The sequence below is a fragment of the Nomascus leucogenys genome, chromosome 9, assembly GCF_006542625.1.
Source record: "Nomascus leucogenys isolate Asia chromosome 9, Asia_NLE_v1, whole genome shotgun sequence".
NCBI classification, from domain to species: Eukaryota; Metazoa; Chordata; class Mammalia; order Primates; family Hylobatidae; genus Nomascus; species Nomascus leucogenys.
This window is the reverse complement of record NC_044389.1, coordinates 71,581,862-71,593,909: the sequence shown is the minus strand read 5'-3', so window position 1 is coordinate 71,593,909 and position 12,048 is coordinate 71,581,862. Positions and strand designations below refer to the sequence as shown.

Below are 12,048 nucleotides of genomic sequence, written 5' to 3'. Positions count from 1 at the left end.
GTGTATTTGTCGAGAAATTTATCCATTTCTTCTAGATTTTCTAGTTTATTTGCATAGAGGTGTTTGTAGTATTCTCTGATGGTAGATTGTATTTCTGTGGCATCGGTGGTGATATCCCCTTTATCATTTTTTATTGCGTCTATTTGATTCTTCTCTCTTTTCTTCTTTATTAGTCTTGCTAGCGATCTATCAATTTTGTTGATCATTTCAAAAAACCAGCTCCTGGATTCATTAATTTTTTGAAGGGTTTTTTATGTCTCTATTTCCTTCAGTTCTGCTCTGATTTTAGTTATTTCTTGCCTTTTGCTTGCTTTTGAATGTGTTTGCTCTTGCTTTTCTAGTTCTTTTAATTGTGATCTTAGGGTGTCAATTTTGGATCTTTCCTGCTTTCTCTTGTGGGCATTTAGTGCTATAAATTTCCCTCTGCACACTGCTTTAAATGTGTCCCAGAGATTCTGGTATGTTGTGTCTCTGTTCTCATTGGTTTCAAAGAACATCTTTATTTCCACCTTCATTTCGTTATGTACCCAGTAGTCATTCAGGAGCAGGTTGTTCAGTTTCCATGTAGTTGAGCGGTTTTGAGTGAATTTCTTAATCCTGAGTTCTAGTTTGATTTCACTGTGGTCTGAGAGACAGTTTGTTATAATTTCTTTTCTTTTACATTTGCTGAGGAGTGCTTTACTTCCAACTATGTGGTCAATTTTGGAATAGGTGTGGTGTGGTGCTGAAAAAAATGTATATTCTGTTGATTTGGGGTGGAGAGTTCTGTAGATGTCTATTAGGTCTGCTTGGTGCAGAGCTGAGTTCAATTCCTGGGTATCCTTGTTAACTTTCTGTCTCATTGATCTGTCTAATGTTGACAGTGGGGTGTTAAAATCTCCCATTATTATTGTGTGGGAGTTTAAGTCCCTTTGTAGGTCACTCAGGACTTGCTTTATGAATCTGGGTGCTCCTGTGTTGGGTGCATATATATTTAGGATAGTTAGCTCTTCTTGTTGAATTGATCCCTTTACCATTATGTAATGGCCTTCTTTGTCTCTTTTGATCTTTGTTGGTTTAAAGTCTATTTTATCAGAGACTAGGATTGCAACCCCTGCCTTTTTTTGTTTTCCATTTGCTTGATAGATCTTCCTCCATCCCTTTATTTTGAGTCTATGTGTGTCTCTGCACGTGAGATGGGTTTCCTGAATACAGCACACTGATGGGTCTTGACTCCTTATCCAATTTGCCAGTCTGTTCCTTTTAATTGGAGCATTTAGCCCATTTACATTGAAAGTTAATATTGTTATGTGTGAATTTGATCCTGCCATTATGATGTTAGCTGGTTATTTTGCTTGTCAGTTAATGCAGTTTCTTCCTAGCCTCAATGGTCTTTACAATTTGGCATGTTTTTGCAGTGGCTGGTACCAGTTGTTCCTTTCCATGTTTAGTGCTTCCTTCAGGAGCTCTTTTAGGGCAGGCCTGTTGGTGACAAAATCTCTCAGCATTTGCTTATCTGTAAAGTATTTTATTTCTCCTTCACTTATGAAGCTTAGTTTGGCTGGATGTGAAATTCTGGGTTGAAAATTCTTTGCTTTAAGAATGTTGCATATTGGCCCCCACTCTCTTCTGGCTTGTAGAGTTTCTGCCGAGAGATCAGCTGTTAGTCTGATGGGCTTCCCTTTGTGGGTAACCCGACCTTTCTCTCTGGCTGCCCTTAACATTTTTTCCTTCATTTCAACTTTGGTGAATCTGACAATTATGTTTCTTGGGGTTGCTCTTCTCGAGGAGTATCTTTGTGGCGTTCTCTGTATTTCCTGAATCTGAATGTTGGCCTGCCTTGCTAGATTGGGGAAGTTCTCCTGGATAATATCTTGCAGAGTGTTTTCCAACTTGGTTCTATTCTCCCCATCACTTTCAGGTACATCAATCAGACATAGGTTTGGTCTTTTCACACAGTCCCATATTTCTTGGAGGCTTTGTTCATTTCTTTTTATTCTTTTTTCTCTAAACTTCCCTTCTCGCTTCATTTCATTCATTTCATCTTCCATCACTGATACCCTTTCTTCCAGTTGCTCACATCGGCTACTGAGGCTTCTATATTCTTCACGTAGTTCTCGAAACTTGGCTTTCAGCTCCATCAGCTCCTTTAAGCCCTTCTCTGCATTGGTCATTTTAGTTATCCATTCGTCTAATTTTTTTTCAAAGTTTTTAACTTCTTTGCCATTGGTTTGAATTTCCTCCTGTAGCTCGGAGTGGTTTGATCGTCTGAAGCCTTCTTCTCTCAACTCGTCAAAGTCATTCTCCGTCCAGCTTTGTTCCGTTGCTGGTGAGGAACTGCATTCCTTTGGAGGAGGAGAGGCGCTCTGCTTTTTAGAGTTTCCAGTTTTTCTGCTCTGTTTTCTCCCCATCTTTGTAGTTTTTTCTACTTTTGGTCTTTGATGATGGTGATGTACAGATGGGTTTTTGGTGTGGGTGTCCTTTCTGTTTGTTAGTTTTCCTTCTACCAGACAGGACCCTCAGCTGCAGGACTGTTGGAGTTTGCTAGAGGTCCACTCCAGACCCTGTTTGCCTGGGTGTCAGCAGCGGTGGCTACAGAACAGCAGATTTTCGTGAACCGCAAATTCAGCTGTCTGATAGTTCCTCTGGAAGTTTTGTCTCAGAGGAGTACCCGCCCGAGTGAGGTGTCAGTCTGTCCCTACCTGGGGGTGCCTCCCAGTTAGGCTGCTTGGGGGTCAGGGACCCACTTTAGGAGGCAGTCTGCCCGTTCTCAGATCTCCAGCTGCGTGCTGGGAGAACCACTACTCTCTTCAAAGCTGTCAGACAGGGACATTTTTTTTTTTTTTTTTTTTTTTTGTTTTTGAGATGGAGTCTTGCTCTGTTGCCCAGACTGGAGTGCAGTGGCATGATCTTGGCTCATTGCAGCCTTTGCCTCCTGGATTCAAGCAATTTTCCTGCCTCAGCCTCCCAAGTACCTGGGATTACAGGCATGCACAACCATGCTCGGCTAATTTTTGTATTTTTAGTAGAGATGGGGTTTTGCCATGTTGACCAGGCTGGTCACAAACTCCTGACCTCAGGTGATTCGCCCACCTCAGACTCCCAAAGATGTCATTTAATTTTTATAATAACTTGTGAGGTGTAGGTTTTTCGTTATACAAATGAGGCAGCTGAGCATCAGAGAAGTTAAGGGACTTACTCCACATCATTCAGCTGGCAACGGAGAAAAAGAGTTTAAAGCCAGTTTCTCCCTATAAATGAATATGTTGTGAAATAAAGTGTTCACCTATATATATGACAACAGAAATGGCTTTAGTTCATTGAGAATGCGCATTTTGTAAAATAACTGGTAATGCCTCATGGCCTTGTCACAGTGAGCAGTGCCCTAATGGAGGAAACCTCACTGACTCCTGGCCTTACAATTTCCAGCTGGCTTTGTGGACAGGGTTCATTAGTCTCAGAGTTTGGCAAAAGGAGCGCAAAACATTCCATCAGCTTCCCTTGTTTATAGTAGGGCCTACATTAAAAGAAAGCTTGGATTAGGAATAAATGGCATTTGTTTTATCCCTTTAATCATTTTCTGGCAGTCATGCTCACAGTACACATTCACAAATACACACAGATACAAATGTGCTGTCCTGTTCCCCAAAACAGCACCTTCAGAAGAACCTTTCAATGCAACATCCCTTCACTATTATTGAGGGAATGTGGCAGGTGCTTCTTCCCCACAACCCAAATGTACCTTCACTTGTGGATATATCATAGAAATGCAAACAGATCACCAGATAATTTGGTTCTTACTATTCACAATCATAGACGAAAGAATAATTTCTAGAAGTTTTCCAGAAGAAGCAGCTCAACTACTGCTGAACAGTGTAAATCTTACAGCACAGAATCCTGAGTATTCTCATGCTTCCCTGAGGCGTTAACGCTCATTCTTGGGAGAAACCTGGGCTACTTAATTTTTCCCCATAATATTTATGCTAGAAGAGTGAGATAATATTTTAAGAACACATTAATCGGGTTGTCAAAAGCTGTTTTCATGTTTCATTAGTGCTTTGATGAACTTATTTAATGAGTACTCAGAAAAACACAGTGCAATTATTTTTTGAGCGTATTATTTTTGCTCCACTTAAATATAAAGAAACCTGTAAGGAAAAACTAGCTATAGCTTTATAATATATGATTTATAAGTACATTGCATCAGCTGTTTGTTTGAGGCAGCAAGGGAGGGGGAAAGAAGCAACAAAGGAATTACTGAATTTGTTTTTATAAGGAAAATACTATTTTGAATATTCATTAATTGCCTCTTCTGTGTTGAAGACTTACAGGCAGGAGATACAAAAATGAAAAAGACCCACTTGGAAATCACTCACTCTAATAAGGACAACATGTGGAAACAAGCTATTACAGCACCAGAATAAAGAAGCTAATAGTGTCTGCTACCTTAAAATCCCAGCCCCCTCTAAAAACAACACTATACCCACTCCTTGCCTATCTTAGTAGCTGAATGCAGCTGGTGAAACGCACACAACTGAGCTGAGGGCCGGGTCTGACATGGCTCTCAACCTCAAAAGGGCCCTCAGGCTGGCAGTCCTGCTCCTTCCCCTCAAGCCCTTCATGCTTTCTCTTTTGTAAGCAACTCCTTCATACATTCTCCTTGGCCATTATGCCTCAGCATCACTTCCTTCACCCCTTCACACTCAGAGGATGACCTCACTTGCTGTTTCACTGAGAATATCAAGAGACAGCATCCACCTGCTCCCACCCTCATATCCCTCCACCACCTGCCTCTGGGCCCACACTGTTCTTCCTTCTTCCTTCCCATCTCCTGGATGGGCTGAGAGTCCTGACTAAGATCGGCTCCTCCCGTGTGTGCATGATCCCATCCCATCTCACCCACTCAAGAACTCTCTCCCCCGATTTTTCCTCCTTCCTGCTCCCTCTCCTGGGTCACCAGTTTGATGTCTGTCTACTGAATCATTCCTATTTGCATAGAAATATGCTATAATGTTTTCCATCTTATTTGAAAAGAAAAACAACCCTCCTTTGAGGCTTCAGCCCTCTTTAGCAATCGCCTCTTTCCTTTGCTATTCACAGCAGAACTGCTTGAAAGAATTATATAAGCTCTCCTTCGAAAATGGAGAAAGAAAAAAAAAGAATTATTTAAGCTCTGTGTTTTCACTTCCTCTTTTTTTGCCTAGAACCCGCTCTAATCAATCCCTACTACAAAATGAAACAGCACATTGCCAAATTCAGTGGTCAGTTCTCAGATTTCATTATTCGCCCTGTCAGCGGCATTTGACACACTCGATCTCTCCTTCCTCTTTGTTGTAACAGCTTTATTGAGATATAATTGATATACTGTAACACTCACCCTTGTAAGGTTACAATTCAGTGGTTTTTCATATATTTACAAAGTTGTGCAACCATCAACAATATCTAATTCCAGAACATTTCATTACCCTCAAAAGAAACCCCATACCCATTTGCAGCTACTTCCCCTCCTCCATCCCCTGCCAGCCTCTAATCTATTTTTTGTCTCTCTGGATTTGCGTGTTCTAGACATTTCCTGCCAATGGAATTATACAATATGTGTCCTTTTGTTTCTGCCTTCTTTCACTTGGCATAATGTTTTCAGGATTCGTCTATGCTCTATCATGTACTTCACTCCTTTCATGACTGATCGTATTCCAACCTACAGATATACCACATTTTGCTTATCCATATGTCAGTTGATGGACATTTGAGTTGTTTCTACTTTTTGACTACCATGAATAATGCAGCTGTGAACATTAATATACAACATGAAATGTTTTACTGCTAAATTTTATGTAACAGAATGAAAATTTGTTAAAGTCTTCTACCTTAATTCCTACACTGCTCAGTTTAAACGATTACTTTTTGACTGAATTTTTTCCTGATAAAAGACTTAAAGTCACAGAATTGAACAAATAACTTTGTAAAATAGCAGATGGAACTGTGTCAAAATTAATAAGAAACCTCACCCTACTACCATGTACAGATTTACCTGAGTAGCTTCTAAAAAGTGAGGCTTCCTTGAGCCCAAGTCTCAGGACAGCTGGCTCTACCATAGGGCCATATAGTTAGAGCCAATGTAGTTTCTTGACTCATAGTCATGCATTAATAATTCTTTTACTCTATAAATCCAGATTCTTGTGATCTCTGTACCATCACTATTTTTAAGTGACAGATGTTGAAACTGAATATAAATGAAAGTTCTAAAATAAGAGCAATGTTTACACAATAGAATTAATATGTTTTATAGTATCAGCTGATTGTTAACATTTCAGTGTTTCTAGGAAGAAAGTAGATGCTATTGTTTAGTTTCTTAGTCATTATACAAACATTTAATGGTCACCTACTGTTTGCTAAGTGCTATTCTATGAGGCAGGGCTATAACAGTTAACAAAACCCACAAACATTTCTGCTGGAATGGCACTTCCCAGTTTGCAGAAGAGAGAGGAGCTGAGAGAGGCAGAGTTGAGGAAAACAAAGAACTAAGGAATGTTACTTGCTTGGGCCACATTGTGAACCTGTAATTGATTTGATCTCTTGTATTTCAAGATAAGCTTTTTTTTTTTTTGAGACAGAATCTTGCTTTGTTGCCCAGGCTGGAGTGCAGTGGCACGATCTTCACTCACTGTAACCTCCGCCTCCCAGGTTCAAGCGATTCTCCTGCCTCAGCCACCTGAGTAGCTGGTATTGCAGGCATGTGCCACCACGCCTGGCTAATTTTTTTAGTTTTAGTACTGACAGGGTTTCACCATATTGGCCAGGCTGGTCTCGAACTCCTGGCCTCAAGTGATCTGCCTGCCTTGGCCTCCCAAAGTGCTGGGATTACAGGGGTGAGCCACCATGCTTGGCCTCAACATAAACTTTTTGAAAAGTATAAAATTTCTTTTTTCTCATATATGAGTGATTTTTCTAACAAAGTTAAATTGAGTTATGCTCAAATACAGACTTGCTCTAAAACTTGGATCAAGATGAGATTTTAATTAGTTATAACTCTGTTTAACATCATCCCATTTTTACTATTATAAAACAAGATAAGCATGTGTAGAAAACTACTCCCCTCCTAAAAATGTATATTCCCTAAAGCATGTTAATAATTTTCTCAGAAAAAAAATGGAACATTAATTAGCTAGCACTGTGGCTGGCACAGAAGAGATTGATTAAATTATCTATGAGGAGAGCAGCAGCAATGTAGTAAACAAATCTCTTTTTTGGAAAGCTAAATGAAACTTTTTTTAAGCAAAAACAAAGGCTTTTTTATGACTTGGAGTTTTTGTGGTCTTTAAATTAAAACTATGTATCTTTTTTTTTTTTTTTTTTGCAAATTCAGAACTAAGCATCTCTTTTCTGGTACTTTGTTATTTCACATTTCTTCTTATGAAGATTATGAGTTTAACGAACATGAAAGAGAGGCAAGAAGCTTTGCCATCTTCCATGCAAGTGACAGGTGGAGAGAAAAGGCCAAAGATAATGAGGAGGACTGGCTAACTTTCTTTAGAAAGTCTAAGTGTTAAAAATTAGTGCTACTCCTTTTGTCCTTCTATCTCAATATTTCATAATCATTTAAGCCTTGAATATAATTTTCTGTCCTTTTCTAATCACTTCTCAAAGTACCTGATGAAGAATATAGAGTCCATGTAAAGAACACAGAGTTTGGGTTTTTTGTTTTTTTGGTTTTTTGTTTGTTTGTTTTGGAGGTGGGGATGTTGACACAGGGTCTCACTCTGTCACACAGATGAGAGTGCAGTGGCATGGTCACAGCTCACTGCAGCCTCAACCTCCTGGGCTCAAGCCATTCTTCCACCTCAGCTTCCCAAGTAGTTGGGACTACAGGTGGATTCTACAAGGCCTGGCTATTTAAAAAAAAAAATTACTTTGTAGAGACAGGGTCTCACTATGTCGCTGAGGCTTGTCTCGACCTCCTGGTCTCAAGCAATCCGCCCATCTCGGCCTCCCAAAGTGCTAGGATTACAGGTGTGAGCCACCATGCCTGGTCCACACTTAGAGTTTTTGTACTTTCAAAATGCCAGCACAGCAACTGAACAGTGCTTAGGGTGACTCCTAAGACTAAACTATCAGTTTGCTATGCCTAAGCTTTTAAAAATTACTTACTAACAATACTGTCTCGTAATAGCTTACTAAATTATTATTTTAAATTTTCCTCCAGTTGACTCACAAGCACATTACTTTTCTGGGAAGAAACTTTTAAGTGGAGAAACCTTCTACTCCTCCACAAAGAAAAGAAGCTGTCCAGTAAACGAAATCCCTCCTGCTTTATGTCCACTTAGCATGGCAGATAATTCATACTCTACACTCTCCCATGGAACAGAGAGCCTATACTTACAGCTTACTGTTGTATCATCACAGTTATATGAGGGCAATGTATAAAAATTAAGATTGAGGCATGATATTTTAATGTCTTTTTTATTTTCAGTCATATTAATTTATCAGGGTGAATTAGTGCCTGGTATCACATAAATTTTTTTTGATGATGGGTTCCTTATTCAATTTTTAAAGATTAGACCATCTTAAAATATTTTTAGTGTTGACTGTGACAATTTGTTTTTTGACTTTCAAAACAAATTATTATGTGTTTTAAGTATGATGACCCTAGTTTTATTGGAGGTGTGTATCTACCTCCTTTTGCATTTTTATTTGCTAAGCTAGCTCATACTATATCTCATAAAAAGTTCTTTACTATCTTATTTAAAACTTTGTAAGTATTTTAATAGCTGAGTAATCTTTTATCATGTGGATATGCCATAATTTACGTATGATAGTAATTTGGTTATTTAGAGTGCTTACATTTTCATTCTATTATAAATAAAAATATGATGAACATATCTTCCATCTAGTTTTGTCCTCAAATTTGATTTTTTTTCCCTAAGGCTATGTTTCTAGAATGCTTCAACAGGTGCCAGAGAAATAAATTGAAAGAAAAGAAAAATTTAACTTCTAATACCCAAAAAAGAAAAAAGAAAATGGTTGCATTATGGTAGGTAGTAAGACTTTCATTTAAAATGCCATTTATTCTTGCAATTCCAACATTTAACATGTAACCAAGTATATAGACTAGTGGTTAAGCACAGGTATTGAGGCCTATCTGGGTTCTGATGGTAACTGCCACTTAGTCATCGGAACAAATGAAATTTTTTGTGCCTCAGTTTCCTCATCTTTCAAATAATAGTAATAACAGCTCTTGACTCCTTGGGTGCTTGTGAGAATTAAATGGGTTGGTTTATGTAAATCTCTTGGAACCATGCCTGGCACAGAATAAGTGCTCAGTAAATATTAATTACAACAGCAGCAGCACCAGGATTTAAGAGAGTGTTTTCTAATTTTACTGTCTCAAAGAACATTCCTTTGTTTTTATTCCCATGACATGTTAAATACTAAAGTACCTTAAAAATGCCACAATTAGAGCTACTGCACACCTGCAGATACATGCATGGAATGTACTGTTGTTGAGATTCCTGGAATTGTTTGTATTTTAGTTGTACACATAAATCACACAGCATATACCTGGATCTTTATCTCAAATAGCCAGTGGCAGAATTCTTATGAGCAAAGTGTTCATCATAGGTGGTTTGGGGGATTTTATAGTTTCTACCTTCACATACAAAAGTTACTAAATGATCAAATAAATGAAGAAATGACTAAAAGAAAAAAGCAAAGTGTGATGTGAACTAGTGGTTGTCAGTTATAACTACAGTGGAAAGAGAAAGCTGGCCTCCCCAGTCTGTATCCCCAACCCTTGGCCATTTTGCTGCTTCAGCCACATGTTATGAGAGAGGCTGCAGGTATGTCTTTCCAGCACATTCACTCCATTTATTACGGTAAAGCCGTTGGCACGATTTGGAGTCCCTGACCAGCAGGGCTTGCCTGAGCCTCATGGAGCCACTAGCAACTCCTGCCAAGATAAGGTGGGTCTAAATGGCCTCCTGGGCCCAATTCTTGTCTGTCTTCCCCTCGATTAGAATATGTTTCATAAAAGCATGGAGTTTTCTTTTATATTAGTCAGGGTTCACTAGAGGGACAGAACTAATAGGATAGCTGTTTATTATGAAGAGGAGTTTATTAGGAGAATTGACTCACACGATCATAAGATGAAGTCCCACGATAGGCTGTCTGCAAGCTAAGGAGCCAGGAAGCCAGTCTGAGTCCCAAAACCTCAAAAGTAGGGAAGCCGATAGTGGAGCCTTCAATCTGTGGCCAAAGGCCCAAGAGCCCCTGGCAAACCACTGGTGTAAGTCCAAGAGTCCAAAAGCTGAAGAACTTGGAGTCTGATGTTCAAGGGCAGGAAGCATCCACCACGGGAGAAAGATGGAGGCTAGAAGACTCTGCCAGTCTAGTCCTTCCATGTCCCTCTGCCTGCTTTTATCCTAGCTGAGCTGGCAGCTGACTAGATGGTGCCCACCCAGACTGAGGGTGGGTCTGCTCCTCCCAGTCCATTGACTCAAATGGAGTCCACTGACTCACAGACACACCCAGGAACAATACTTTGCATCCTTCAATCAAGTTGACATTCAGTATTAACCATCACAGTCTCCTTATTTTAACACCATGAAGTGTTGTCAAACAACTGTCCTTGTGCTTGCTTTAATATTGGCAGGGAATTAAGTCTAAATGTGAGATTTTTGGCTAATTAGTTTGAAATCTTACTGCATTTTCAGTGTTTTTATTGATTTTTCATGTCTACTCTTATGAAAAATAATCACGTGCAAAAGGAGCTCCTTAATGAAATACATAATAGCATATATTTTTACTTTCATGTTCTTGCTATTAATGTTTTTTTAAAAAAATATTCTTGGTATTCTTGAAAATTGCTAAAAGAGTAGATTTTAAGTTTTCTCACCACAAAAAACGTATGTGAGGTAATGCATATGTTAATTATCTGTTTAGCTGTTCCACGGTGTATACATATTTCAGAACAACATGTTGTACAGGATGAATATATATAATTTTGTCAATAAAAAAGTCAGTCTTGGCAAATATGGACTACAGAAGTGTTTTTGTAAGTTTATAATATTTAAAAATTTTTTCCTTGCTTTCCTGATTTTATGAGCTTAAGAATGCTCTACAAAGAAATGTCATGAAAAATTAATTGGCAGTCACCAGATTTGGGCAAATTTTATGTAACAACAATAATAATAAAAACTAGCTTTTATTGAGTGTTCACTTCACTCTATCCTAAATATACCTTTTTGCCAAATTATGTTCATATATTTTGTTTGTGTGTGTTGTTTGGTTTTGTAAATTAATGTTATTTTTAATTGACAAGTCATAATTGTACATATTTCTTCATATATTGTTTTTATATAATCTTCATAGAGGCATGAATTTATTCAATATTTATGTTCATAGTTATTCCCATATTACTTTTAGAAATTATCTGTTTTATTGACTATCCTCCAGAATAGTCAATGTCTTAAGAATACCTTGTGGTTGACAAGTGGATTGTCTCACAGTAAGTATTTACTAACAGATCCAAAACTTTGCTAGACTTTATGGTAAAAATGTTAAGAAGAATAAGAGGAAGGAGAGAGAAAGAGATAAACAATAGGAGGAGACTATAATCTCTATTTGCAGAGAACCCATTGAGACCGTCTGACCTAGAAACATGAGAAAACCCAGATTAAAGTATCAGGCAATGTGTAATCGAGGGTAGACTATGTGGTAGTGTGTTATGGAAATTCGGAGTTTTGGAAAGGTCATTAAGATCTGAAGTTCAGTCCAGGCGCCGTGGCTCAAGCCTGTAATCCCAGCACTTTGGGAGGCCGAGGTGGGCAGATAACTTGAAGTCAGGAGTTTGAGACCAGCCAGGCCAATATGGTGAAACCACATCCCTACAAAAAATACAAAAATTACCCTGGCTTGGTGGCGCATGCCTGTAATCCCACCTACTCAGGAGGCTGAGGAAGGAGAATCACTTGAACCCAGGAAGTGGAGGTTGCAGTGAGCCAAGATCACGCCACTGCACTACAGCAGCCTGGGTGACAGAGTGAGACTCTGTCTCAAAAAAAAAAAAAAAAA

General features: G+C 38.7%; 1 protein-coding gene across 4 annotated transcripts in view; it reads left to right on the top strand.

The window, feature by feature from the left end:
- FAM13A (family with sequence similarity 13 member A) overlaps positions 1-12,048 on the top strand; it is a 330,683-nt gene that overhangs the window by 193,232 nt on the left and 125,403 nt on the right. The gene's annotated exons all lie outside the window — the stretch shown is intronic.